This window comes from Papio anubis, chromosome 17 (genome assembly GCF_008728515.1).
Source record: "Papio anubis isolate 15944 chromosome 17, Panubis1.0, whole genome shotgun sequence".
Lineage (NCBI taxonomy): Eukaryota > Metazoa > Chordata > Mammalia > Primates > Cercopithecidae > Papio > Papio anubis.
Window position 1 is genome coordinate 52,120,130 of NC_044992.1, and position 23,592 is coordinate 52,143,721.

General features: G+C 49.3%; 1 protein-coding gene across 1 annotated transcript in view; it reads right to left on the bottom strand.

The window, feature by feature from the left end:
- The window catches only part of MAP3K14 (mitogen-activated protein kinase kinase kinase 14), a 54,187-nt gene extending 41,587 nt beyond the window's left edge, over positions 1 to 12,600 (bottom strand). Inside the window, exon 1 of the mRNA XM_003913206.4 lies at positions 12,415 to 12,600. The gene's annotated coding sequence lies outside the window, so the exon portion shown is untranslated. The remainder of the gene's footprint in view (positions 1 to 12,414) is intronic.
- Between the last annotated feature and the right edge of the window lie 10,992 nt (positions 12,601 to 23,592).

A 23,592-nucleotide genomic window follows, 5' to 3' on the forward strand; every position in this document is an offset into this window, starting at 1 on the left:
GGGTTATCATCTCTTTTCTCCTGTTTCTATGTGTCAGAGAAGTAGGCAGCATTGGATAGGTGGTTTCCAAACACACTATTTATTTGCTGTGAAGATGCTATCCTTGCTTTCAACATGCTTACAGTCTAGATGGGGAGAAAATGGGTAGATGGATAAATAAATCATAAAGGAATCAAAATGATCTTAGCATCAGAAAGACCTTCAGAGGTAATTTATTCCAATATATTACTTACTAATCCTGAGGAATGGCCATTCAGCCACACGACAGGATGGCCTTGGAGTCAGAAGATTTGAGTTTGAATCTTAGTTTCTCAATACTCTGGTGTGTGACCATGGGCAGGTCACATAATCTGAGACTCAGGAGTCTTATCAGTAATACAGGGATCCTTAAACCCACATGACAGAATTTTACAGGGTGACTCAATGCAAGGAACAAAGTTTAAATTACATAGTACAGTGCCTGGCATGTAGTGGGCACTCTGGAAACATCAGTGGAAGCTCCAGTGAGATGGAAGCTGCTACAAGATGAGCAGTCAGACCTTTGCATGACCAGAACTGTAAGATTTTTTTTTTTTTTTGTGAGACAGTTTCGCTGTCACCCAGGCTAGAGTGTAGTGGCATGATCTTGGCTCACTGCAACCTCCACCTCCCGGGTTCAAGCGATTCTTGTGCCTCAGCCACCCAAGCAGCTGGGATTATAGGCATGCACCACCATGCCCAGCTAATTTTATTTATTTTTTTGTAGAGATGGGGTTTTGCCATCTTAGCCAGGCTGGTCTCAAACTCCTGGCCTCAAGTGATCTGTCCACCTCAGCCTCCCAAAGTCCTGGGATTACAGATGTGATGGTCCATAAGTGTTAAGTTGCTTGAAAGTTGCTGCTATGAGGCGCTGAAGGCTACCTCCCACAGCTTCTAGCCAGCAGCCCTAGCATCAGACGGAAAGTCTGGAACAGATGTGGTCAAAGCAGGAGGAGGAGAATCCTGAGAGCAGAGGGACAGAGTTGTCGGCAAGAACCCATGAAGATGTTCTTTGAAGAGCATTCTGCACACCCCATCTGGCTTCTGTGTCCACTGGCAGTGCCTCAGCTCTGCGTGATAAACTGGGACTCACAATTCCTTGGCAGCTAAAGCTGAAATTAGTTGTTCTGTGGTCATCTTTGGGTGTTGCAACAATCTGCTATTTGTATACATATAACCACATGCTGGCTGTTGGTAATCATACAAATGAATAATAATGGCAGCTATTATTATTTGCCATGTATTAGGTAATGCATGCATTTTTTTCTTGAAGCTTCACAACTCTGTGAGCAAGGCACTAATGTTATTCCTCTACAAGGAGGAAGAAACTGGGCCTCAGTAGGCCAGGTAAACTGCCCAAGGCCACGGCAGAAGCAAAGTGGCAGTGGCAGGATTTGCACAAGTGACTTTTATGTCAAAGCCCATACTCTTTTTTTTTTTTTTTTTTTTTTTTTGAGACGGAGTCTCGCTCTGTCGCCCAGGCTGGAGTGCAGTGGCCGGATCTCAGCTCACTGCAAGCTCCGCCTCCCGGGTTTACGCCATTCTCCTGCCTCAGCCTCCCGTGTAGCTGGGACTACAGGCGCCGGCCACTGCGCCCGGCTAGGTTTTTTCGTATTTTTTAGTAGAGACGGGGTTTCACCGCGTTAGCCAGGATGGTCTCGATCTCCTGACCTCGTGATCCGCCCGTCTCGGCCTCCCAAAGTGCTGGGATTACAGGCTTGAGCCACCGCGCCCAGCAAAGCCCATACTCTTAACCGTGACAATTTAAATCCAATTTAAACCCAATTTAAAAATTGGGACCGAGATGCAGAAGCTGTCACAAATCAAAGGTTAGTGAGAAATCCAGGGACTGGCCTGGGAGGAAGCACCTTAATTATGAAGCATGAACTACAGCCAGCCTATGTTCTGGAAAAAACAACTTTAAAATGACAACAGGGAAGAAAGACTCCAAGCTGGACTTGTGGTGGGTCTGTGTTCCTCAGCCCACCCAGGCCTGGCATAGCCGGGCCCATCCCAACGAGAAATTCTATGATAAATGCAAATGTGCCCTTCACTTTATAAAGCCTTTATAAACCTGGCTCCAGGCTTCTTGAGCTAATATTTACCATTCTTTTTATAACAAAGACTTGAGCAGCATCTTCATAAATTTCAACACTACTTTTGCCCCCAGGCCCTGATATAGGGCATTTTATAAGCTTTAAAAGAGAGGTATTACAATGGTATTTTCAATTCAACCTTCAAATCCTTTGCACAAGGAGAGCCAGCAGCAAATAGAAAAGATGCCGCAGGGGGCATCACGGATCCACAGAGACCCAATATGCAGGAGAACATGTGGGGCAAAGTAGTATTGAGATAAAAACCTGCCACATGTGTACTTAATTTTATACAATAAGCCACAAGGAATGTTTAATGTATGTTGTATAAAAATTTTTTCAGGCCGGGAGCAGTGGCTCATGCCTGTAATTCTAGCACTTTGGAAGGCCCAGGCGGGCAGACTGCCTGAGATTGTGAGATGGAGACCGGCCTGGCCAACATGGCAAAATGCTGCCCCCACTAAAAATACAAGTCACCTGGGTGTGGTGGTGGGTGCCTGTAATCCCAGCTACTCAGGAGTCTGAAGCACGAGAATCGCTTGAACCCGGGAGTTGGAGGTCGCAGTGAGCTGAGATCGTGCCACTGCACTCCAACCTGGGCAACAGAGTGAGATTCTGTCTCAAAAAATTAAAAAAAATAAGAAATAATTTAAAAATTAAAAAATTTTCAAGTGTCATTGAAATCTGCAACTCAGGGTATTTTGTACAACTGAATATTCTGATGAAGTGGGGCTGCCCTGTATGCCACTTAACAACGACCGATTTCCAAAGATTAGAAGGCCATCACTGCCCTTGACACTAAAATCATGTGAAACACAGCCAGTTTCTTTGATGACTCAAAACGTACTTTGTGATTTTGCCAAGCTTTGAGATCATTGTTACAAGCAGCATTTTGGTTGTGAAAAACAGCTCTCCTTATTTAACCTTTCGGGGTGGATTCTGAGCAAGAAGTTCCCTAGGCTACGGTCAATCTCGCTGAAATACAACCACCCGCCTCTCCTTTCTGGGTTTGGAAATCTGGTTTTCAGAGGTGGGAGTGGGCTTCAAGCAGCGTCTACCTGTGTTCGGAGAAGATGAAGAAAGACAGGCTCAGGCTCCCTGCATAGGAGAATTCAAGTTCATTGCAGTCACTGGTGACTGGTTCTGAAATTGAGGAACTAGTTTGAGGAACTTCAGAATAAACAAGAAACCCAAAGAACTCGGCTTTCCACGGAAGGCTTCCAACGCATGGAAGGAGGCACAGGTCCAGCTCCGCCCTGCGGCGGGGCAACCTTGACCCTGGCCTCGTTTCAGATGCTGCCCCACACACTCTTTGACAAGCTGGCCCAAGCAACCAGCTTGAGGACATGATTGGCAGAGGGGTCCATTTATAATGAGGGGTCATAGTCTTGTCCTCCACTGGGAAGGGAAAAAAGGGCTCCGGACATGGGGCATGACGAGGAATATTCTCAGAGGATCTCACACGATTCTTTGGTAAAACAGGGTAAATCATGAAACAGCCCGTGGTTCTCTCGTCCTCCCCGAGGCCAGCAGGGCCTAGCAGGAGTTTGGATTCAAGTCTTGTACTTTCAGTCAACAGCAAATACTTAACCAGTGGCTACTATGTTTCAGGCACCATGCTGGCCAGCGGGAATATGAGGCTGATGAAGAGGCTTCTCTGCTGAAACCCTCGAAAGGCCTTCTTGGAAGGTTGAACCCAGTTACCTAGAAGCACTCCCTTGATCCACCTGCCTGCAACTCTCTAGTGGCAACAAGCCTATGGGATGTGCCAGGGTAGTCACTGCCCTCCCAATTCCCTTCTGGAAGGGTGGGAGGTGGTCAGTCTTTATTAGCGGGCTACTCACTGTCTGATTCCACTTTGAACTATATTTTCTTTTTTGAGAAAAGGTCTTGCTCTGTCACCCAGGCTGGAATGCAGTGGTGCAACCACCGCTCACTACAGCCTCAAACTCCTGAGCTCCAGTGATCCTCTCACCTCAGCCTCTGAAGTAGCTAGGACTACAGGTATGCACCACCATGCCCAGCTAATTTTTTATTTTTTTTTGACAGAGTCTTGCTCTGTCGCCCAGGCTGGAGTGCAGTGGTGCGATCACGGCTCATTGCAACCTCCGCCTCCCAGGTTCAAGTGATTCTTGTGCCTCAGCCTCTTGAGTAGCTGGGATTACAAGTGCCCGCCAACACGCCTGGCTAGTTTTTGTATTTTTAGTAGAAACAGGGTTTCACCATGTTGGCCAGGCTGGTCTTGACCTCCTGGCCTCAAGTGGTCTGCCTGTCTTGGCCTCCCAAAGTGCTGGGATTACAGGTGTGAGCCACGGTGCCTGGCCATGCCCAGCTAGTTTTTAAAAAGAAAATTTTGGAGGTGGGTCTCACTATGTTGTCCAGGCTGGTCTCCGACTCTTGGCCTAAAAGGTAATCCTCCTGCCTTAGCCTCCCAAGTCACTGGGATCACAGGCATGAGCCACTGTGTCCAAACAACATTTGAGCACATTTCTCCTGAGTGTCTCTACACTTCTGAAAATGCACTTCTTTCCCCCAGAGTGTTGAAGTTTCCCAATTGTTACCAAGCTCCCACTCCAAGCTGATGACTGGTACAAGACCCCAGGATGAGAGAAATACCAAGGGGTTCCCACCCAGGCACCTGCAGAATCCAAGACACTCTACCTGACAGCGCTGGCTCAAGCTGGAAAAGGAGGGCCACTGGGCTGCGCATGGTGGCCTCCTCGCCCCCTCCAGCTCCTATTGTCATGGCTCCCGACCAACACCGGGGCTGACCTGTGAGGTGTCTGCCTTCATGCCCAGCTTCCCCCTGTCATGGTGAGGTCCTCCAGGGCGGTGCCTCAATTGTGTTCGGTTTTCTAGCACCTAGTAGATGTGGCCCATTTGACACACTTGGCAAGTGTTCCTGAGTGAAAGGACAGACACACTTCTGAGGAATAAATGAGTGCCATAGGCTCTGGGAGTCTGGCTGGACAGGGACACGTGTCCACACTGTCCAATCACCTGGCAGGCTGGAAGGGAGGGAGTCACAGCTTGGTGGCTGTATTCTAACTGCATCCCAGCAAGCAGGTGTCCTGAAAGCTGGCTGTGGAGCCACTCCTGCCATCCCCTGTGCTAAATGCTGACTTAGAGACCCAATTACTTCTACTGCTTGAGAAGATAACCCTTCTGAACTGGACAACACCCATCTGGGCTCGGATTTGCATATATTTGTATATATCTAATACATGCTAGAGGGAGGTGGTGCAGGACTCTGTCCTTCACATTGATCTGTACAAAGCTATTCCTGCCTCTTCAGGCACAGCATCTGCCAGTGGAGACTGTTGGGCAGGACTCAAGGAGCCTGGTGGGTTCAATCAACTCCCTTGGTCAAAGGACTCAATTTGTAACCTTTTTTTTTTGAGACAGAGTTTCACTCTTGTCGCCTAGGCTGGAGTGCAATGGTGGATCTTGGCTCACTGCAACCTCCACTTCCCAGGTCCAAGTGATTCTCCTACCTCAGCCTCCTGAGTAGCTGGGATTACAGGCACGTGCCACCATATCCAGCTAATTTTTTTCTATTTTTAGTAGAGACGGGGTTTCACCATGTTGGCCAGGATGGGCTCAACCTCTTGACCTCATGATCTGCTCGCCTCAGCCTCCCAAAGCGCTGGGATGACAGGTGTGAGCCACCGCGCCTGGCCTCCATTTATCTTAATTGGCAACCACATCCTCATTGGAGGCTGGCTAAGCCTCCTTTCCTCCCAACCCTCCTGGCTATCCCTAGTATCGACCAGAAATATCTACCTTTTAACTCTGGCCCAGTAAAAGGAAACATTAATGTCAGTAGAAGGTGGATTTTGGCTACAATAATTCTTTGCATTTACAGGGGCCACCATCCAGATATGACATCATGAAATCATGCTTCACCCATAAGGAAGAGCCTCTCACTGAGAGGAGCCAGACAGATCAGCTAGGATAACACGCAGAGTATGCATGCACCTCCTGCACAGAAGAAAGATGCAGAAGAGCTTCATGCACTGTGAGTTTGGACCCCTGTAATCAATCATTGATAGTTACTAAATACCCACTCTAGGTGAGATACTGTTTGGCTAGGTAGGAAAATGCTCTAAAGGTGTGGGCAACCTTTGAGACTTCCTGGTAATTGTATTTTCTTATCAACCTTGACCTCCTTTTGATTACAGAACCTCATGGTATAAGAAAGCGTCCAACAAATAGCTTTCTGTTTACTTTTTCTTAGACCCAGGGCAGCAGCTGCTGTGGCTCCACCCTTCCCAGGCCTGGCAGAGCTTGCAGAAAGGCTGAGAGTGATAGGGTTGGGGTAGGAGAATAAAAGGAGGAGCTAGTTAAAAAAAAAAAAAAAATCCTGCTTCAGGTTTAGTTCCTTCATTCCCTGGCAGCAGAGCACAGTGAAGAGTCTGGGTTTTATAGTTCAGGCTCTGCCATTAACTAGCTGTGTGGCCTTGGGCAACCCACTTGGCTTTCTTGGGCCACCATTTTCTCTCCTGCATTTTCTCACTGCAAAAAATGTGAATGATCATGTCCAGGCTGTAATCCTAACAGCTCTTTCTGGACAGTGAGGTTAAGGTTATTTAGCCATGCCAGCAGGAAGTGACTGCTGGTTGGTCCAGATTGATGGAGTATGGGTACAGGGGCTGGGTTGGTGGTCTGCCAGAGATAGGGAACAATATTACTTGCAAGAGAATAACCGTTCCTCGGCTGTAGCTTCATTAAAGTCAAGTGCTCCTTGTACGTGGTCCTGGACATTGCTTATAGATGTCCCTGGCCATAAGTGGTCAAGTTCAACACCAGCTGCACTAGTCCAGAACAGTGTCTGAAGAAAATCTCTGCCTTAATGGTCACCTGATAGTGGTTTTAGCGGAAAGAGGGTCAGGAGAAGCTGTAGTAGCCAGAAACTGGGAGGGAGGGATGGCTCAGGAGTTCCCCCTGCTGCTTCTTTCTGGGTCCAAACCCTGGTCCTAGAAGTGTAGACAACTGAGGTGGTGGCAGGCTTGGGATTCCTGAAGCTTCTTGAAATCCAGGGTTTAATCTCACCTTTCCAATCACTGGAGCTCTGCAGAGCCTCCAACTCAGGTGGTTGTAAAGGAGGCAGGTGGAAAAGTGTTCCTAAAAGGTTTTTCACACCAAAATAGGGTTTGTCGCTCTGCTCTCTGCCAAGGGATTTCCCAGCTCCCTGGGGCCAAAGCTCCCCTCCTGCTTCTCTGCTGACTGTCACTGGAAGCAGGCCATTTTCCACCCTCAAGGTGGCTGGACTCAGGAGTCAGTGACACTGCTGATCTGGGCTCTGTGCCCTGTCTACGATCCCCCCTCCGCTGTCAGCCCGCAGGCCCCAGAAGCCTCCTGTTTGCCTCCTGCCCACAGCCTCCTAGCCCGGGGCTGGGATGAGGGTGATTTGTGGCAGAGGGCTCCTCACGAAGGTCTGCTCAGGACTTTCTCTGCAACTGTGCTGGGGAATAAATCGCCTGTCACCTACACCCCTGCACGGGTGACTCACCTTCCAGAGAAAGTGCTCTGCTCACCTAAGCAAAGCTGCTTGGAAAATGACTAAGGCACCTATCAAACGCACTCTGTGGGGTCAACCAGTTATGGAGCAAGGTCCAGGCACACTCTGCCTCTCACCTCCAGCTTGAAGTCAAGTGCAGAGCTGCCACGCCAGGCCTGCTGGTTTCATTTTCATCTGAACCCAGCTCCACATGAGGCTTGACATCCGGTGATCTATTTTTTCTAAAAACTAGCTTCACTTTAGAAATGACTCTTCGGCCATCAAGTTAGCTTCCCCAAGAGAAAACAAAATGTTATTTAAAGGGAATGGCAGCCTGGTGAGAGCCTATATTTTTGTTTTGTATTAAGGGGAAAAAAAGACTTTAAAATATAATATGAAACTGTTTTTTTTTTCCCTTATGAGATTAAAACAAATGTTTTTCTTTTAATAGATGGGGTCTCGCTATGTTGCCCATAGCTACTTGACCTCCTGGGCTCAAGTGATCCTCCCGCCTCAGCCTCTCAAGTAGCTGGGACTACAGAAACACACACCACCATTCCAGGCTTCCCGTGAGATTTAAAGGGAAATCTGCAAGTCCCTGACTGCAGATCCTGGGCTCCCAGACACAGTCCTGGAGAGAAGCTGACAAAGACATCTTTATGAGAGGGAAAGGACGGCGAGCTGGGGATGCCATGTGGTAGTGGGAACCTCACTCCTCAGAACCAAATGTTCCCTCCTAGTCCCCCAGACAAAGAGCAAGTCCTTGCTGACCTACATGCCATACAGTATTTTCCCTTTCCTCACCTCCAGGGTTAATGCAGGAACCTACTTGATCACATGTGGGACGCAGGAAGCCCCTAGACAGGCCCAGCTGTGTCTCCAGCTCAGAGTCAGGATTGTCAACTGGGCAGAGCCTGGACCTTTGTAGGCTTATTTGGAGTATGGTGAGGACAGTATATAGTGTAAGGCAGGGAGAGCACGACAGCTGACGCTTTTAGACTGAAGAACTGTCCCCCTAAAAGTCCTACTGAGAAAATGACTCTGGCCTGTCAGGCAGTCTGACTCTTCTTGACATCATCTTACAGAAAACAGGTTTAGTCACAATGCATTAATTGGCAACTACTACTGCTACTATCACTGCTACTATTACTACTACTACTAGTGCCACCACCAACAACAATAACAACAACAGCAACAGTTACAGTCGCTACATTCTGTGCCGGGCACTGGGCTCAGCACTTTATATATGTCCTCTCATTTTCTACTCAAAACACTCCCGTTAAGTATTTCTGATTCCATTCACAGATGAGGCACCTGATGATTAGAGAAGTGAAGTGATTTGCCTGTGGGCACACAGGCAGGCAGTGGCAGACCTCGATCTGACCCAGGTCTCTCTGACCTGACAGCCTCAGCCACCACATGTGACACGGAGACACCAAGGACTTGTTCTGTTGCTCTGGACAAATCACGGGCTCTCCGCCTTTGTTTCTACATCTGGAAAATGGGCACAAGCACACCTGTCCAGACAGCAGGCTATTCCTCTTTTAGCCTTTTATTAATTAACAATCAATATCAATTAACAATTGACTGGTACAATAAATAAATAAAGCTGCTAGCCTGGTTTCGTTATATTCAAAACTGACATGTTTTGGGGGAGGAAAATCCTTACCGTTTCATGAGCAAGTCAGTAGAAAAAGCAGTGACCTAGATGTCAGGAAAAGGGGGTTTAGATTCTGAGCAATCCTGTCTATTTCTCCTTATGAGGCTTCACTTTTCTGATCTTTGTCCCTGCCCTTCTTCACATGAGCATTGTGTGAAAATAGAAAGACTGGCTATAAAATTATTCTTGATGCCACATAATTTCAAGGGATTTCTATCAGGGAGCTGAGGGATTAAGAGATGTAGAAAAGCAAGAAGGGAAGAGGCTCCTTTAGAACACAAAGAGCACACCGGTCACTGAAGAAAAATGACTTTTTCTGCATTGTCATTCAGGCAGTCATAAGCCTAGAACGAAAAATCTCATACTTCGATGTCCTGCTCAGTTCAACAGAAATGTTCCCCTACAATTTGCCCTGGGTCCCGCCTTCCCTTTCTGGGCTACTGCTTTCAGCATTTTAGCCAGCACCACAGAGTAAATGCAAAACCTTCACACATGCATCACTTTGAATGCCCACCCAGCTCTTGTAGATGTTCAGCCCCATTCTGTTCTCTTACTAGGGAATCGTGGTGTGTGGAGACTAGAGGGGCTGACATCCTTAGAGCTCCCTAAATCCACTGACATGGAATTGTCCCCGGCCCACCAATTTCACACTGGTGCCATCAACAGTGCCCATAATGCTCAGATGTTTCCAGTTTAACTGAAATACTAAAATGGGGCAAACAGGAAGCATCAGACACAACTGCGGTAGTGACTTATTAATCACGAAAGCAGAATTTTAGTTGCATTTTAACCTTTTGCCAGGAAAAAAAAAAAAAACAACCTTGAGATGATGGAAGCCATCAGTAGAAATATGCTGCCTGTATGTGTATTGGGCTGACTTAGACTTTTTACTTAGGACTAACTTTGCTTTTAAGATTTCTGAACTTTCCCCCCAGAAAGCACATCTGTCAAACCAACCAATATGAATCTGTCAGCTCTTCACAGGGGCAGGCAGGCTTGTTAGGAAAGCCCATGCGCTGTCCATTGAGACAGGAAAAAAAATAGGAAGTTAAAAGTGCCTTCACAGGCCAAAGTGATACAACACTGTTCAGAGGGTGCCAACAACGAAGAAAACAACCTTGGATAAAGCTTTCATCTCTTTCACATCTCCGCAGATCTCTCACCAGACCCTGGCCAGGGATGAGCGGTTATCAATCACCAAAACAAAACAAAACAAAAATCACAACAGTGGCCTAGGGCTGGACAACCAACCAGCGCAAGTCATCTTCTCAGCAGTAAATGATATACACATATTCCAGGCAGATCACAAAGGAGTCAGTGTTCAACAGGAGAACCAAAATGAGGAACCAAACCTTCATCTGTTGAGGCGAAAAGGCCCAACCAGACATTTTTGTTTAATAGAGGGAGACTGATTTGGCAGGGTCTCTGTGGTGCCGCTCCCACAAACCCTTAACAGACAATACCAGTGACAAAAAACCCCCTTCAGAACTGCTCCTTATAATCAGAAAACACTCAGAAGATGGCCTGAAGCTTGGCAGCGTCTTGCTGTCTGATTTCACAAGGAGCTGGTACATACACCTGGGTACTTATCTCTAAAATTAGAGTCAGAGATGATTACTTTTATTTTGAGATCTTCTGAGAAGTTCTCCACACCCTTCAAAAAAATGAGGATGTCCGAAAGGTGTCTGAAAAATTCAGAGGTCTGGCATCGCTCCAAAGGAACTGATTGATATCACTTAAAAAACACCAAGAGTAAATCCAAACACAAGCGAAGTAAGGCAAGCACTTTTTAACTGTCCTCTCACACTGACAGCATAAAAACCACACCAAAAACTTCTCCCTCCTGTCTGCATCTCAGTTCTATAATGTGGTCCTGATCTAGGATTCTGGGGAAGACCCATCCTTAGTCCCAGCTATGAGGCATCAGGCAAGATACATACCACTCCCACTCCCCTCATACACACCTGCCTCAGGTGCCTCACTCATAAAACAGGACACTACAATCTGTCTTACCACACAGCCATCTGAAGGAAAACAGAGCTCACAGGTATGAAGACACTAAGTAAAAAACACATCACTAATGTTAAGATACTGTCTCCTTCTAATCTTTCAGAAAGACCATGTTTCTAGTCAAGGGGTTTTCAACATTTTTCCTGGAATAAACTCCAGACTGCTATTTTATACCATGACCTTACCCTAATCATTTAATTTCACGTGCTTTTAGGGCCCTTAGTTAAGTCATTGGTGTTCATTGTCTCCAGTGATCAAAAGTAGTTTTACCATTTACTTTGCCGATGTATGTACCTTTCACCACTTATCCTCTGCCTCATTCATACCTCCAGTCTACCCTTTAGGGCCGAGAGCAACTTTTTAACCTCGACTAGGAAGGAAACACTTTTTCTGAAGTTAGCCAGCATTAAGGAGGCTCCCGGGCAGGTGGGAAACTGTACAAGTGGCCCCTGTCTGCCTGGTGCCCGGTGGTTGCAAGATGCCAGGGCCACGATGGGTTTCCAAGATGGGAATATTACATCTGAACCAACAGATAAAGTCCCGAGTTGGAGAGCCTAGAAGAATTACAGAGGAGGACTGGGTTCAGAGGGCGGAGGGGGGATGCTGCGGGCGGCCAGCACTGCCCCGCTGCATGCTGAGGACAGGCTTAGCTCGTGCTCCCCGCCTTGAGGTGTGACCTGAGAACTCCCCAGGAAAGACCAGGAGGGTTTCACGCCAGGGCAGATGCGAGGGCGCACTCCTGCAGGAGACACGTCCGCCCCACGCCAGGCGAGCTTCATCCTGGGGGCACTGGGGCGCAGAGCAGGCGGGCGGGCCTGGCGGCGGCGCGGGGCCCTGGTGAAAGGGAAGCAGGGCGCCCCTGCGCGCGCTCGGAGCCAGCGTGTGGCCAGCAGGAGTGCGCGGCCTGGAGGCCCGGGGCGAGCGCGGCGCCGGCAGCGCGTGCGAGGGCGCGCCCGCGGACCGCCGCGAGTGGGTTGGACGAGGTACGTCGGACTGCGCTGGCCCGGCCGCCAACCCCACTGTTCCGGGGCGAGGGGCCAGGCCGCAGGCCAGCCCGGGGCTGAGGGGCGATCCATCCTAGCCGCTCCCTGGGCGCCTCGTTCCGGGCCCCAGGGTCCCGCCCCGTCACCTACCGGCCAAGCGCCGATCTCCCCAACCAAGCGAGTGTTGCGCTCCGCTCGCCCGCGATCTCCCGCCGCCGGCCGCCGACCGCTGAGCTCCCGGCCCGCGGTCGCCCCGCCCCGGTCCCGGGCTCCGCCCCCTCGCCTTCTCCACCGCCCCCGGGGCCACGCCTCCCCCAGCGGCTGTAACTTTGCCTCGCTTCGCACCTCCCTTCTTTGGCCGCACGGCGACCTGTGGCCCCGCCCATTTCCCCAAGCCAGCCAATGAGACGGCCGTCCCTGCAAGCCCGTCTTCCCGCTCCCTAGCAACGATTGGTTAACGAGGCCTGGTTTCCAGAAATGGGCACTATTTCCGGGCGATGTTTGTAGAGGGGAGATCGCTGGGCGGGCGGACAGAAGGCGGAGGCGACTAGGGTGTTGGTGGAACCACACATGCGCCCTCGGCTTCTGGCAGTCTTACCAGCTGCGTTCTTCTCGAGGTTACTGGAAGGAAGGGCGAGTGTGCGCATGCGTGGGCACTCCCTGCCTCTGCTTCGGTTACCTTGGCGACAGCGAGGCGCTGTCCTTCGTGGGTCGCGCGCGTCCCGCTTCCTCTCTGCTGCCAGGCGGTGGCGGCTGAGGCGGGAGGTGGTGGGGGTAGAGATGTTTTTATTGAGCTCTTATCGTGTGTCTGGTGCTGTAGAATCCCTGCAATGAATAAAGGTTACAGTGCCTGCCCTCGAGAAGCTTCGGGAGCAAAGGGCTTACAGGGGCCCTACCTGTGGGTTGAAACCCAGGTACAAAGAGAGCATGTGGGTGCGTGGCGTGGTATGAGCGCTGAGCAAAGCATCTGCTTGCCGAGTTTGCAGACCGCAGAGCCGGCAAGAGGATGAGAGCTTGATGTATGCAAAGAAAGGACCTGGAGTTCAGAATATGCGTTGAAGTGTCAACAGTGCTTCTTTCAGAATGGGGGTCGGGGGTGGGGAGTAGGGAAGGTATGGACATTTTTTCAACTTTTGCTCCTCTGTATTATCTAGTGTTTCCACACTGAACTTGTATTTTATTTATAATAAATTCCAGGCCAGGCACGGTGGCTCACTCCTGTACTCCCAGCGCTTTGGGAGGCTAAGACAGGAGGATCGCTTGAGGCCAGGAGTTGGAGAACGGCTTGGACAATATAGCGGGGACCTCGTCTCTGCAAAAAATAAAAGAATAACCGGGCTTGGTAGTTCGCACCTGCAGTCCCAGCTAGAGGGGAGGCTGAAAGTTTGAGGTTACAGTGAGCCATGATCGTGCCACTGCACTTCAGCCTGGGTGACAGAGTGAGGCAGTCTTAAAAAAGAAAAAAAAACCAAACTTGATTTATTTGCAAAATAAAAGACGTACTCCTACCCTAGGTATCCCACTTCCACGAAGGGTCCATGATAGGTGTGGTGAGTGGCTCTAGTCTGGGGATAGGCAGGCCCCACCCAAGGCTGTCTTGAAAAGTAAGGAACACTCCATCTCTGAAAGTGTTTGAGCAAAGACCACCATCTGCTTGAGACTACTTTGCAGACAGTCCAAAGCTGAAATCTTCTTTCTGGATATATCTGTGCCAAACAGTCGTCTCCGCTGGGGGATAGGGAAGACCATTTATTTAGGCAGTGGTCAAAAACTCACAACCTGAGGGCCTCATCCACTCACCCAGGCCAGAAATATGCTTTGTTTGGCTGGCCCAATATTTTTTTAAATTTGAATTTGAATGCCTTAGAGCAGAGCCTACGATTCCTTACAGCTCCCGCCACTCTGTTTTTTACTCAACCATCTAACCTTGTGTCACCTGTCTGGGCCCTGGAGCATTTGAGGTTGTGGCTCCCACAGAGTCTGTGCTTTAGAGCCAAACAGTCTCTGGTGCCCACCCTGGCTCTGCCACTGACTAGCTGGGAGATGGCAGGCAAAAAAGAAGCTGAACTGGTGGCCCCCAAATCTCTTTCCACCCCCAGGGTTTTGCATTTCAGTGACTCAAGGAGAGGCAGAGCTTGGCCAGATGTACAGGTTGGTATCGGCAAACTTGGATGCCCTTATTGTCTTTCCCACCACCTGTTTGCCTCTGGGCACAGCACTTCTCAGGAAAGATGTGGGCACACCTCCAGAGTCTGAGACGCTCCCTGGCTTGCCTTTGCCTTCTCTCTCTTTCACTATTCCTTCTTTAAAACACCCAGTGCCTCTGTACTTTGCCCAGATTCTCTTGACACCTCTGGTCCTGGGTCCCCTGTACACTCCCACCTACCCCATCAAGATGATCTGTCTTTAAATTCATCCCTGAACACTAATGTGTATTAATCAGAGAGAGTGAACTGTGTTGACTCAAAACTGTTTGGCCAGGGGTGGTGGCTCACTCCTGTAATCCCAGTGCTTTGGGAGGCTGAGGCAGGCGGATCACGAGATCAGGAGATTGAGACCATCCTGGCTAACACGGTGAAACCCTGTCTCTACTGAAAATACAAAAAAATTAGCCGGGCGTGGTGGCGGGCGCCTGTAGTCCCAGCTTCTTGGGAGGTTGAGGCAGGAGAATGGCGTGAAGCCGGGAGGCGGAGCTTGCAGTGAGCGGAGATTCCGCCACTGCACTCCAGCCTGGGCGACAGAGCAAGACTCCGTCTCGAAAAAACAAACAAACAAACAAACAACTGTAACTCTGGAGAGGAAATGTCACATCAGGTTGCAGGAGAGGAACAAACCACTAAACACTGGTAAGGAAGATATTCGGGATAGGCAAGGCGTCTCAGTTTCAGCTACTTTTCTGAGGTCTTTCCAAGCCCCACTGTGTGTGGGTGAGGTGAGAAACAATACACCCACCCAGAGTGAGCAGTGTGGTGTCTCTGAGTCTTGAAGTGCTTGCACCCTCTGGAAGGAGAGCTTTGGGACAAGATTACTTCCTCCCAGCCTAAGTCGAGACAACCTGGGAAAGCTTCTGGTCTTGAGTCACTTGTGCACCCTCAGCTCTGCTTTAAATACAAGAAATTGACATTTACAGGATGACTCACACCTGGAGTAGTGAACTAGGTTCTCAGTACTCAACGGTTTTCACATCCCATCCATTTCAGTTCTGGAAATAGCGTAACACTGTGCTATTCCAAAAGAATCGCAGCTTGTTTTCTGATACTTTACAAAAAGTAAGCCCGACAGACTTAGAGTACTTCATGTGCATAACCTCACTGAATGTTCCCTCTAGGCTGGGGTTTCTCAGCCTGGCACCATAGACATTTGGGGTTGGATAATTCACTGTTGGGGGAAGGGGGCTTGTATTAGTCCGTTTTCACGCTGCTGATAAAGACATAGCTGAGATGGGGTAATTTATAAAGGAAAGAGGTGTAATGGAGTGACAGTTACACGTGGCTGGGGAGGCCTCACAATCATGGCAGAAGGCAAAAGGCATGTCTTACATGACAGCAGACAAGAGAGAATGATGAGAGCCAAGCGAAAGGGGAAACCCCTTACAAAACCGTCAGATTTCATGAGACTTACGCACTACAATGACAACAGTATGGGAGAAACTGCCCCAGTGATTCAGGTATCTCCCACTGGGTCCTTCGCACAACATGGAATTGTGAGAGCTACAAGATGAGATTTTTTTTTTCTTTTTTGAGATGGAGTCTCCCTGTGTCACCCAGGCTGGAGTGCAGTGGCGCAACCTCAGGTCACTGCATCCTCCTCCTCCTAGGTTCAAGTGATTCTCGTGCCTCAGCCTCCTGAGTAGCTGGGACCATAGATGTGCACCACCATACCCGGCTAATTTTTATATTTTTAGTAGAGATGGGGTTTCGCCATGTCAGCCAGGCAGGTCTTGAACTCAAGTGATCCACCTGCCTCAACCTCCCAAAGTGCTGGAATTACAGGCATGAGCCACTGTACCTGGTTTCAATATGAGATTTGGGTGGGGCCATAGCCAAACCACATCAGGGCTGTCTTGTGCATTGGAGGATGTTTAAAAGCTTTCCTGGCTTCTGTCTACTACATACCCATAGCACTCCCTCATCCACCCAATGTGACAACAATAAATGTCTCTGGACATTGCTGGATGTCACCAAGGAAGCAAAATGGCCCCCAGTTGAGAACCCCTACAGTCTAACCTCATAGAATAGGTAGTATTACTGTCCCCATTTCACTGATGAGCAAACTGAAGCTCAGACAGAAGTAAGTTGCCCAGTGTCACTTTGCTGTGACAGGAGACCCAGGATTCAAACCATGTCGGCCTCCAGAGCCCCTGCCCTCCTGCATGCCGGACTCTGCAGAGAGACTTCAGGCTTCAGGGAGCCAGTTGCCCATCAGTTCTGCAGGAGAATGATGAAGAGTGAGTAAATCAGTGAAGGAATGCTATCCTTGGATCATTTTTCCTTTTCTGTTTGCCTTGGAAGAAAGGAAATTATATTCTGGTTTTTATTGCCTTAGTCAGCACGGTTTATGGTGTTGAGCCATGTCCAATGAGAAAGTGGCTGATGAGTCATCTGAATGTCTGTGGATTTCAGGCCCCAGATTACTGTGAGATTCTGAAGTCACACTTGAGAATTCAGATGTGAGGCTGAGATGAGAGATGACTGGGGACTGTGGGGTGGATGTTCCTGGAGGAGAACGGTTTTCATTTCTCTATCGGGACCGCCTAAAGCTGCAGCCACAGTGCTGTTGCTGCCCTCCCCAGCTTGAACCTGCCCCACTGCTGCTGTCAGCTGAGATCTATGGAGGGGCCAGGGAGGCAGGAGAGGAAATGGATAAATGGATGCAGGCAGAAGTGTGATCCATTCTCTCTTCCTATTTTGTGATCAGTGATCTCATATTGGTAGCTTGAAATTGGACATGTTGGGAGTATTTACACCTTGGAAGTTGGCAAACAGTATAAATCAGAACTACCTATCCCTTGAGTTGGTTGTTGAACACCTGCCGGCACACCACTGCATGCTGGTTCTGGCCTCTGCCTGCTGCCCACCAAACCCACCCCACATGGGGAGATGACAAGGGGCACCACGAACCACAGAGCTGCTGGAGAAGAGGAGGGGCCATGGCGATGTGGGTGAGTGGGAGAGGAGTGCCAATTTCAGCAAAGAATGGAGGTGAGGGCTGGTGGGGGTCTCTGGAGGGTACTGGGCAAAGATGACCTTACAAGAACGGGTCCTGGGCTTACCTTCCAGAGAGCTAGCCTCCTCTCCCAGCTTTGGAGACTTCTTAGGGTGCCCTGGCTTGACACAAATTCTTCTCACTTCCTGATTTGGAGATTTTCCCCTCCAAACTCACCTGCTTACCTCCAGTCTCCTCTCCACACTATCTTCAAGCATTCTGGTGGATTGAATCCTCCTAATAGATCGCATAGGTCCTGTCATTCCACTCCCAATGTGCCGGCATCTCCTGCCCTTCAATATCTCCCTCCTTTCGCTTCTTCCTTTCAACCTACAAATGATATCAAGCCGAGGACAGCCTAAAAACAACAAACAAACAAAACCTTGCTAGTCCTGGCTTTCCCCTACACTGTTAGCCCAGCCTTCTTTCCCCCTTCACTCCCAAACTTCTTGAAAGTCTGCTTCACCTGCCGCTCGAGTGTGCCCCTTGCAGCAGAAACCAGCCGTTTTCTCCATGGACTGCCTCCTAGTAGATGACTTTGTCTCAGTTTCTTATCTGCGGCCAGCCACAAACGTGATGCACTGAGATCCTCTGTGTCAGGCTTTGGGGAGGAAGCATGGAACCTCTAGACCAGTCTGTCCCTGCCCTTAGGGAGCTTCCTTGAACAGGTAGCAACAGATGAGGACTTAAGCCACTGCAAGCATGGCAAGAGGAGGGGAGAGTATACTGTGTCAGGTAGGATCCAGCCAGGAAAACAGAACCCATTTTGAGATTTTTTAAAAAATTAATTTTGATAGAGGTAGGGGTCTTCCTATGTTGCCCGGGCTGATCTCAATCTCCTGGCCTCAAACGATTCTCCTGCCTTGGCCTCCCAAAGCACTGGGATTACAGTCATGAGCCTCTATGCCCAGCCCCATTCTGAGTTTTTATTTTTATTTTATTTATTTATTTATTTACTTTTGAGATGAAGTCTCACTTTGTCACCCAGGCTGGAGTGCAGTGGCACGATCTCAACTCACTACAACCTCCGCCTCCCAGGTTCAAGCAATTCTCCTCTCTCAGCCTCCTGAGTAGCTGGGATTACAGGTGCCTGCCACCCCACTCGGCTAATTTTTTTTTGTATTTTTAGTAGCGATGGGGTTTCACCATGTTGGCCAGGCTGGTCTCGAACTCTTGACCTCAGGTGATCCACCTGCCTCGGCCTCCCAAAGTGCTAGGATTACAGGTGTGAGCCACCTCGCCTGGCCTCTGAGTTTTTAAACGTAGAATAAACATAGAATTGAATGCAGGAAATTGGTTACATAGGGGATGGAAGGATGGAGAAGTTCTTCAGACAGTGGGGAAAGTAACCAGGAATCCAGCTGTGACCCCTGGGTTGGAAGGACTGGACTGGGGCAGTGTAATCAAAGGCTGGGACTGGGGTCACTTGGAAGAAGTTAAAACCATAGAGAAGACACAACCATTTCCACAGATACCACTAAGACTGAGAGGGATGGGGAGAAATCCCTGGATTCTCCTTTCCTTCTACCTTTGAGTTTCCTGCCAGAGCCTCTCACTGGCCTGGGAGCCTAGAGGTGTCAGTCAGTTGCAGTGCAGAGCAGAGCATGTGAGGGCTGGATGGGGGAGCACACAGCCCAGGACCAGCGCAGGTATGGGATGGGAGAGGATAAAGGGGGACTAACTTAGTGGAAGAGGCTCAGAGAAGGCTTCCTGAAGGGACTCAGCTGCGACCTAAAAGATGAAGGCAGTTAAAAAGGAGAAAGTATTTGCAGCAATCACCAGCATTTTTTTTTTGCCAATCCTCTTTCCGGGGCTTGTGAGATACTGTGTTTTTTTGTCTGTTTCCCTCTCCCATTCTTTTTTTTTTTTTTTTTAGACAGGGTCTCACTGTGTCACATAGGCTGGAGTGCAGTGGCATGGTCTCAGCTCACTGCAACCTCTGCCTCCCAGGTCAAGCGATTCTCTTGCCTCAGCATCCCAAGTAGCTGGGACTACATGCACCTGCCACCGTGCCCGGCTAATTTTTGTATTTTTAGTAAAGACGGGGTTTCTCCATGTTGGCCAGGCTGATCCTGAACTCCTGACCTCAAGTGATCTGCCTGCCTTGGCCTCCCAAAGTGTTGGGATTACAGGCATGAGCCACGGTGCCCGGCCTCCCTCTCCTGTTCTTAAAAATTGAGACACTCCAAGTTTCAGGCCTAAGCCCCTCATTTCTCTACACTCTTTCCCTTGGAGTCCTCATCCACTCCTGGCTATATTGAATCATTCAACAAACAGTAGTTGAGCACCTATTCAGTGCCAGGCACTTGACTAGGCCCTGGTGCCAGAGAGAGATGAATGAGTCATGAGGCCTGGCCTCAACAGGGAAGATGAACATGGTAACGATAGATGTGCAGGGTAGAAGGAATCCCTGGGTGAGGTAAGAACTCACAGAATAGATCAAACAAGGCTTCCTGGAGGAGGTGATGCTTGAATTGGTTGCTGCCAGCTACACCAGCAGTAAGCCAGGTGAATGAGGTGGGAAGAGCATTCAGGCAGAAGGAATAACATGTACAAGGGCATGGAGACAGGGGACAGTCAAGACATGTTTGAAGAACTGGGTCTGGGATGCAAGGAACTGGGAGGGAGATGCAGCTGGCCCTACAGTCTGCAGCCTGGATTGTGGAGGAGGGCCTCGTAGGCAACTCTTAGTAGACTGGGTTGGAGAAAAGACAAATAACATTGCTAGAATGGAATTTAGAAATCTTTCTCTGATTGCAATGATGAAGAGTGCAGGCTGCAGACCCAGAGGCCAGCTGGGGGGCTTTGCAATGAACCAGGTGAGAAATGATGGGAGCTGGACTCTCAGGGGCAGGAGGATGGGAAGCAGGAGAGATGAGCAAAATATGGACAGAATCAGTATGGAGAAAACAAGTATGATGACAGGATGTGGACATGGGTGGGGAGGGCGAGCCTGGGATGAGGCTGCAGAGGTTGGGAGCCACAGGAGGAGAGAGGATTCTGGAAGAAGAAGAGGAGCGCCGGCTTTGGACATAGTATATCTAGACTGCCCTGGCTCTGTCAATTGTCCTCTCTTTGCTGTTGACTGCCACGTTAACACCGTCAGTTCTGACCATGATCCTGGGCTCCAAACCAGAGTTTCCAGGGGCCTGTAGGGTATTTCCACCTTCTAGCCGCCTGGCATCTCCAGCTTTGCACTGTTCCCCAAACCTGTTCCTTGGTCACCCCTCTCTGTTAATGACCTCACCGCCAACCCCGGGAGTGTCCATCACCTGCCTCTTCCTGCTGTCTCATGCCAAGCCATACTGATTCTCTCTCCATGGTACCTCTGTATCTGTGGCTTCCCTGTGTCTCCCCTGTTTGATGATGATGTCTTTGTGGTATGTCAGCCTTTCCTCTTGCTTCCTGCCATTTATATTCCAATCCCTCCGAAACTGTCTGTCACTCCCTTGCCCAAAATTTTCAATGGCTCCCCATTGCCTACTGATGAAGTACAAGCTTCTTATCTGGCTCACAAGGGCCTCACAGTCTAGCCCCAACTCACCTCTTTTAGTCTTACTTTTCACAGCTTCCCTGTGGGCACCCTCTGTACTACTCACTGTTGACCCAAACCACCTGTCTGTACATCCTGACCCAAGGCTGCCCTGTGGACTGAAATGCATCCCTCTGCCTCTGCCTGTCAAATCATACCCATCCATCAAGTTCCTGATGAAACGCCTCCTCTCCAAACACCACATAGCCCAGCTATGTATCTGCCTACCTTATCTCTCTTAACAGACAGTATGCACCTTGATGGCAGCTTGTAATCACCAAATAGTGAGTTGATATTTAGTAAGTGTATGTTGACCTGAAGTGGCTCCAAAATCATTCTTCAGATCAAGAACCTCCTGTGGGCTCGGCACAGTGGTTCACCCCTGCAATCCCAGCACTTTGGGAGGCCGAGGCAGGCAGATCACTTGAGGTCAGGAGTTAGAGACCAGTCTGGCCAACATGGTGAAACTCCATCTCTAATAAAAATACAAAAATTAGCCGGGTGTGGTGGCGGGCGCCTGTAGTCCTAGCTACCTGGGAGGCTGAGGCGGGAGAATTGCTTGAACCTGGGAGGAGGAGGTTGCAGTGAGCCAAGATCGTGCCACTGCACTCCAGCCTGGGTGACAGAGTGAGACTCTGTCTCAAAAAATAAAAGATAAAAAAAGAACCTGCTGTGGCTCCTTGTTGACCACTTCAGAAGCCTGTTCCATCTTAGTATCTAACCTTACTCCCCCACTGTTGCCTCCAAATATGTCTCATGTTCATTTGCAACCCTACAGTAGAAGTGTGCAAGATATAAACATGAAAAAAGGCATTACTGCCCTCCAGAAGTATGCATTCTCCTAAGGTTGATAAGCCATGCATACTAACGACTAATAGAATTGGTTTAAAATCATATCTTAACCGGGTGCAGTGGCTCATGCCTGTAATCCCGGCACTTTGGGCAGTGGAGGCAGGTGGATCACTTGAGGTCCGGAGTTGGAGACCAGCCTGGCCAACATGGTGAAACCCCATCTCTACTAAAAATACAAAAATTAGCTGGGCGTGGTGGCATGCACCTGTAATCCCAGCTGCTTGGGAGGCTGAGGCAGGAGAATTGCTTGAACCCAGGAGGCGGAGGTTGCAGTGAGCCAAGATTGTGCCATTGCACTCCAGCCTGGGTGACAGAGCAAGATTCTGTCTCAAAAAATAAAATAAAACGATAAAATAAAATTATATCTTTTGCTCAGAGGGGGATATCCAATCTCCTTTTTTATGATCGGAACCCGGATTTCATTCATAGTGGTGACCTGCCCAGTGTGAAATGCTTCCCCGGCTCTCTTACAGCTACGGTGGTTATTTGATGTAATTCTGGCCAGTGAGATGTACATGGAAGTCTCTAGATGGAGCTTCTGGGAAAGCTGGGGGGCTGACCCAGCTGGCACAAACCCTTTTGTCTGTTGCCCTTGGCCTTATCCCCTTTCTTTAGTCTGGAATGCACACCGAGTGCTTGGAGGTGTAGCAGCCAGCATTTGAGCAGAAGAATGCAAGCCTCATTCTATGATGGCAGAGCAGAAAGCTAGGCTTTGGGTCCCCAGTAGCCTCATGGAACCGTCATGCAGCCGGGGACTGCCCACCTCCTGGGGACTGCCGACCTTCAGCTTCTGGCATGTGATGAAGCCACTGCAATTGGGTTTCTGTGACATGCAATACTGACTGGGACAATAAAAGTCGTAAAATTTAGCCAGCTTGAGAATTCCCAACAATGAAAAGTAGTCCCAGGATAAAATTACACTGCAGCAAAAGCCTTAAGTGTAATAAGCTGGCCAGGTGCGGCAGCTCACGCCCGTAATCCCAGCATTTTGGGAGGCCGAGGCGGGCGGATCACAAGGTCAAGAGATGGAGACCATCCTGGCCAACATGTTGAAACACCGTCTCTACTAAAAATACAAAAATTAGCTGGACATGGTGGCGCATGCCTGTAATCCCAGCTACTCGGGAGGCTGAGGCAGGAGAATCGCTTGAACCCGGGTGACGGAGGTTGCAGTGAGCCGAGATCACACGCTACTGCACTCCAGCCTGGGTGACAAAGTGAGACTCCATTTCCAAAAAAAAAAAAAAATGTAATAAGCTTATGCTCATTAGGGATTGCGTAACACATGGAAACAGTAAAGATAGGTCTGTAGCCTACATGAGTAGAGAGAGCTTCTCTTGTTTTCTGAGAAAGGGAATCTCACCTGGGAAAGCTGTGGAAGGAGATGAGTGACTTCATGGGCTAGACAGGATGCCGGAAATGTCAGTCAAGGACTGCGTGACTCCTTGTGCTAATCACAAGAAGTCTTGATCAGGACCAAGATATATTTCACCCGATTCAGACAAAGGATGCTCAAATTAGGTAGAGGGAAAACCCAGGTGTTAAGATGCAGAGATTAGAGCAGATGTCTGTCTGTAGAGACAAGAATGCTTTCATGCAATCCATGCCATCTGGACAGGGCTTTACTATAAATCACAGTTCCCCAAAGGGAGGCATGTGGTTCCCCAGGGGTGCACTAGATGATGTGTGGTGGCCCACAGCTCTAAGAAGCATTGGATCTCATGCTGAGCTAGTTGTTC